This window comes from Schistocerca serialis, unplaced genomic scaffold (assembly GCF_023864345.2).
Source record: "Schistocerca serialis cubense isolate TAMUIC-IGC-003099 unplaced genomic scaffold, iqSchSeri2.2 HiC_scaffold_401, whole genome shotgun sequence".
Taxonomy (NCBI): Eukaryota; Metazoa; Arthropoda; class Insecta; order Orthoptera; family Acrididae; genus Schistocerca; species Schistocerca serialis.
The window spans coordinates 23,008-29,007 of NW_026047977.1; the positions used below are offsets into that span (position 1 = coordinate 23,008).

The 6,000-nt window shown below is 51.1% G+C and overlaps 3 non-coding genes across 3 annotated transcripts; all 3 read left to right on the plus strand.

The window, feature by feature from the left end:
* Positions 1 to 554: 554 nt before the first annotated feature.
* LOC126446559 (U1 spliceosomal RNA) lies at positions 555 to 717 on the plus strand. The gene has a single exon (XR_007583331.1). It is a non-coding gene; the product is annotated as a U1 spliceosomal RNA (small nuclear RNA).
* Positions 718 to 2,865: 2,148 nt separating this feature from the next.
* On the plus strand, positions 2,866 to 3,028 carry LOC126446560 (U1 spliceosomal RNA). Its single transcript, XR_007583332.1, has one exon. It is a non-coding gene; the product is annotated as a U1 spliceosomal RNA (small nuclear RNA).
* Positions 3,029 to 5,176: 2,148 nt separating this feature from the next.
* Positions 5,177 to 5,339, plus strand: LOC126446561 (U1 spliceosomal RNA). Its single transcript, XR_007583333.1, has one exon. It is a non-coding gene; the product is annotated as a U1 spliceosomal RNA (small nuclear RNA).
* Positions 5,340 to 6,000: the final 661 nt, after the last annotated feature.

Genomic DNA, 6,000 nt, shown 5'->3' on the forward strand with positions numbered 1-6,000 from the left:
CCCACGAGTGCATACAGCTTCCTTAGAACATCTGATAGTCTGAGCTTGGTCCTTCGGTTGCTCAGCGACAGACAAGGGCGATTGACAATGCTGCCGTATTTCCTAGCACTATGGGCTCCCACGGAGGGAGCAAAGGTAAGAGAAATAATTGATTTTGTGGCTTGCACTGTGGCGGGAAGAAACAGTCATTCAGCAAATCTCATTTGCCGTTTTGACACCGGCCGAGAAAGAGGGCGACTTTCAGGCGGAGAGGGTGGCTCGAAGGCGGTAACCCCGACATGGCCCGCCATCTCCCGGAGGGTGCAGTAACTTAACCCCAGCAACGGCCGGCGCCGCGAGTCGCGATGTCTTCCGCACGAAAACTGCATCGCTTTCTGCAGAAGGCCGTTATTGCGCCTGTCTGCCTGCTAACTCGACGGCCAACAGCGCGTTTCTCAGGAAGCAAGTACATTCACGGCACCATGCTCTTCGCCGAATGCGACAACGTCAAGAGTTCTCGTTCCACTACGATAGCGCGACGCATTACAAATATTCGCCTGTGGCCGAGGAGAAGCATACTTACCTGGCGTAGAGGATACCGTGATCATGAAGGCGGTTCCTCCGGGGTGAGGCTTGTCCATTGCACTTCGGTCGAGCTGACCCCCGCGATTACTCCAAATGCGAGTAACTCGGGCGCATAATTTTTGGTAGTCGGGACTGCGTTCGCGCTGTCCCGGTGCTAATCTCCATTACAATCAAAGCTTCTCCTCGTGTTGGGCGATAACTACTGTACTGTGAGTGATTTACCAGCTTCTCATAACCGATGATGCCTCCACTAGAAGCGACAAAATACACTAGGAAACGGCGTCGAAAGCCAGAGCCAGCGCACTGCTCTTCAACCGCGTGGCACGCGCGCTCGTAATAACAGCGGCAGCCGCGAGATGGCTCACGCCATCTAACTTGGCTACGATTTCCGTATTAACGGTCGAACGGCCCCTTTTAGCATTCTCTGTCCATAAACGGATTGCGCGCCAAACGTTATTCGGCGGCGCGGCATTCCCTGCAAGCACAGTGACTGCTGTGGCGCGAGCGGGGAGTACAGGGGCCATCGGCCAGCCGAACGCTTTGGCGCCTGTGGCATGGTACATGAGGGGCCGGAAGCAAGCGTCTAGCGTAGCGTCTCGGGACTTGCAGACTTGCGGCACTTGAGGAGCTTGCGGGGATGTGAATCGGAGGAAATAGCATGACGAGCTGCACCGAAAACGAGGAACATAGATTCTAGCCAACAGCGCCCTGTGCTCCCAGGCGAGGCGGCCACCCATCCAAGCCCAACGTCGGTGATCGGACGAGAACCGGCGTATTTGCACCCTTTTCTTACCCCGTTGCCGTTGGCGAGTGAATGCTGCAACGTGTGCTGGCAAGTCAGCTTCGGATCCTCACTCAACTTCCACACACAGTGAATATCTTCCTGGCCACGACAGTTTCCCGCCGCAGTTGGCGTCTACCTGCTCCAAGGAATGGCCTTTCGTCGCAGTGGTTGTGTTTCATCTGACAACTTTGCAGGCAACCTAAAATAACGCTTGGAAATGAGCAATTAAAGCACGAGGAGGACTGCAAACGGCCGCATGAAATTATTAAGCTCGGTTTCGATTGCAACAATTCCAATGAAATACTCACGTACACTAATTGCAGAGATAGGTAGGAATAAATAAATAAATTCGTTGTTGAATCACTACATTCGGAAAAAAAAAATACACTGTATTGTTTAAAATCATTTCTTTACACTTCAGAACCGTTACTACTTCAAAAACAAGCAATTTAATTTATCCTTACTTACTCCATGTCCAAGCAAAGAGGCAGAGAAGGGTGAATGTAATGCCTGCAGCAGTTTCAAATGTTTGCACATATAAAACTACTCATAGCGTCACCATAGTCATAAGATATTAATCATTTATGAAATGCCGCAAAATTAATCTGCAGCAAGCTGTGTTGCCATTAGATGGCAATGGCATTGTCTTGACAGTGCTACCAAGTAGTGGTGCAGCCTAAACGAATTAATTACTTTCCCTAAACTTTTCAATCTAGCTTAAATAATGAAGCATTATACTTTCATATGCGTGAAGGAAATATCTCCACATTCTGAATTAAAGAGAACACAAATTTCGTCCGAGCTTTCCAGATCGTGCTCGAGATGAACAGAAAAAAGAAGTGTTACCTTACCTTCAAGTGTCTTCTGTTCCATCAGCGTCCAATGGGGTAAGTTGCAGTTTTTGCTGATTATTGCCTTCCCTTAAGAGCCTGCTGACGTGATGTTTGTCCCTCGTGTACAACACCCACGAGTGCATACAGCTTCCTTAGAACATCTGATAGTCTGAGCTTGGTCCTTCGGTTGCTCAGCGACAGACAAGGGCGATTGACAATGCTGCCGTATTTCCTAGCACTATGGGCTCCCACGGAGGGAGCAAAGGTAAGAGAAATAATTGATTTTGTGGCTTGCACTGTGGCGGGAAGAAACAGTCATTCAGCAAATCTCATTTGCCGTTTTGACACCGGCCGAGAAAGAGGGCGACTTTCAGGCGGAGAGGGTGGCTCGAAGGCGGTAACCCCGACATGGCCCGCCATCTCCCGGAGGGTGCAGTAACTTAACCCCAGCAACGGCCGGCGCCGCGAGTCGCGATGTCTTCCGCACGAAAACTGCATCGCTTTCTGCAGAAGGCCGTTATTGCGCCTGTCTGCCTGCTAACTCGACGGCCAACAGCGCGTTTCTCAGGAAGCAAGTACATTCACGGCACCATGCTCTTCGCCGAATGCGACAACGTCAAGAGTTCTCGTTCCACTACGATAGCGCGACGCATTACAAATATTCGCCTGTGGCCGAGGAGAAGCATACTTACCTGGCGTAGAGGATACCGTGATCATGAAGGCGGTTCCTCCGGGGTGAGGCTTGTCCATTGCACTTCGGTCGAGCTGACCCCCGCGATTACTCCAAATGCGAGTAACTCGGGCGCATAATTTTTGGTAGTCGGGACTGCGTTCGCGCTGTCCCGGTGCTAATCTCCATTACAATCAAAGCTTCTCCTCGTGTTGGGCGATAACTACTGTACTGTGAGTGATTTACCAGCTTCTCATAACCGATGATGCCTCCACTAGAAGCGACAAAATACACTAGGAAACGGCGTCGAAAGCCAGAGCCAGCGCACTGCTCTTCAACCGCGTGGCACGCGCGCTCGTAATAACAGCGGCAGCCGCGAGATGGCTCACGCCATCTAACTTGGCTACGATTTCCGTATTAACGGTCGAACGGCCCCTTTTAGCATTCTCTGTCCATAAACGGATTGCGCGCCAAACGTTATTCGGCGGCGCGGCATTCCCTGCAAGCACAGTGACTGCTGTGGCGCGAGCGGGGAGTACAGGGGCCATCGGCCAGCCGAACGCTTTGGCGCCTGTGGCATGGTACATGAGGGGCCGGAAGCAAGCGTCTAGCGTAGCGTCTCGGGACTTGCAGACTTGCGGCACTTGAGGAGCTTGCGGGGATGTGAATCGGAGGAAATAGCATGACGAGCTGCACCGAAAACGAGGAACATAGATTCTAGCCAACAGCGCCCTGTGCTCCCAGGCGAGGCGGCCACCCATCCAAGCCCAACGTCGGTGATCGGACGAGAACCGGCGTATTTGCACCCTTTTCTTACCCCGTTGCCGTTGGCGAGTGAATGCTGCAACGTGTGCTGGCAAGTCAGCTTCGGATCCTCACTCAACTTCCACACACAGTGAATATCTTCCTGGCCACGACAGTTTCCCGCCGCAGTTGGCGTCTACCTGCTCCAAGGAATGGCCTTTCGTCGCAGTGGTTGTGTTTCATCTGACAACTTTGCAGGCAACCTAAAATAACGCTTGGAAATGAGCAATTAAAGCACGAGGAGGACTGCAAACGGCCGCATGAAATTATTAAGCTCGGTTTCGATTGCAACAATTCCAATGAAATACTCACGTACACTAATTGCAGAGATAGGTAGGAATAAATAAATAAATTCGTTGTTGAATCACTACATTCGGAAAAAAAAATACACTGTATTGTTTAAAATCATTTCTTTACACTTCAGAACCGTTACTACTTCAAAAACAAGCAATTTAATTTATCCTTACTTACTCCATGTCCAAGCAAAGAGGCAGAGAAGGGTGAATGTAATGCCTGCAGCAGTTTCAAATGTTTGCACATATAAAACTACTCATAGCGTCACCATAGTCATAAGATATTAATCATTTATGAAATGCCGCAAAAATTAATCTGCAGCAAGCTGTGTTGCCATTAGATGGCAATGGGCATTGTCTTGACAGTGCTACCAAGTAGTGGTGCAGCCTAAACGAATTAATTACTTTCCCTAAACTTTTCAATCTAGCTTAAATAATGAAGCATTATACTTTCATATGCGTGAAGGAAATATCTCCACATTCTGAATTAAAGAGAACACAAATTTCGTCCGAGCTTTCCAGATCGTGCTCGAGATGAACAGAAAAAAGAAGTGTTACCTTACCTTCAAGTGTCTTCTGTTCCATCAGCGTCCAATGGGGTAAGTTGCAGTTTTTGCTGATTATTGCCTTCCCTTAAGAGCCTGCTGACGTGATGTTTGTCCCTCGTGTACAACACCCACGAGTGCATACAGCTTCCTTAGAACATCTGATAGTCTGAGCTTGGTCCTTCGGTTGCTCAGCGACAGACAAGGGCGATTGACAATGCTGCCGTATTTCCTAGCACTATGGCTCCCACGGAGGGAGCAAAGGTAAGAGAAATAATTGATTTTGTGGCTTGCACTGTGGCGGGAAGAAACAGTCATTCAGCAAATCTCATTTGCCGTTTTGACACCGGCCGAGAAAGAGGGCGACTTTCAGGCGGAGAGGGTGGCTCGAAGGCGGTAACCCCGACATGGCCCGCCATCTCCCGGAGGGTGCAGTAACTTAACCCCAGCAACGGCCGGCGCCGCGAGTCGCGATGTCTTCCGCACGAAAACTGCATCGCTTTCTGCAGAAGGCCGTTATTGCGCCTGTCTGCCTGCTAACTCGACGGCCAACAGCGCGTTTCTCAGGAAGCAAGTACATTCACGGCACCATGCTCTTCGCCGAATGCGACAACGTCAAGAGTTCTCGTTCCACTACGATAGCGCGACGCATTACAAATATTCGCCTGTGGCCGAGGAGAAGCATACTTACCTGGCGTAGAGGATACCGTGATCATGAAGGCGGTTCCTCCGGGGTGAGGCTTGTCCATTGCACTTCGGTCGAGCTGACCCCCGCGATTACTCCAAATGCGAGTAACTCGGGCGCATAATTTTTGGTAGTCGGGACTGCGTTCGCGCTGTCCCGGTGCTAATCTCCATTACAATCAAAGCTTCTCCTCGTGTTGGGCGATAACTACTGTACTGTGAGTGATTTACCAGCTTCTCATAACCGATGATGCCTCCACTAGAAGCGACAAAATACACTAGGAAACGGCGTCGAAAGCCAGAGCCAGCGCACTGCTCTTCAACCGCGTGGCACGCGCGCTCGTAATAACAGCGGCAGCCGCGAGATGGCTCACGCCATCTAACTTGGCTACGATTTCCGTATTAACGGTCGAACGGCCCCTTTTAGCATTCTCTGTCCATAAACGGATTGCGCGCCAAACGTTATTCGGCGGCGCGGCATTCCCTGCAAGCACAGTGACTGCTGTGGCGCGAGCGGGGAGTACAGGGGCCATCGGCCAGCCGAACGCTTTGGCGCCTGTGGCATGGTACATGAGGGGCCGGAAGCAAGCGTCTAGCGTAGCGTCTCGGGACTTGCAGACTTGCGGCACTTGAGGAGCTTGCGGGGATGTGAATCGGAGGAAATAGCATGACGAGCTGCACCGAAAACGAGGAACATAGATTCTAGCCAACAGCGCCCTGTGCTCCCAGGCGAGGCGGCCACCCATCCAAGCCCAACGTCGGTGATCGGACGAGAACCGGCGTATTTGCACCCTTTTCTTACCCCGTTGCCGTTGGCGAGTGA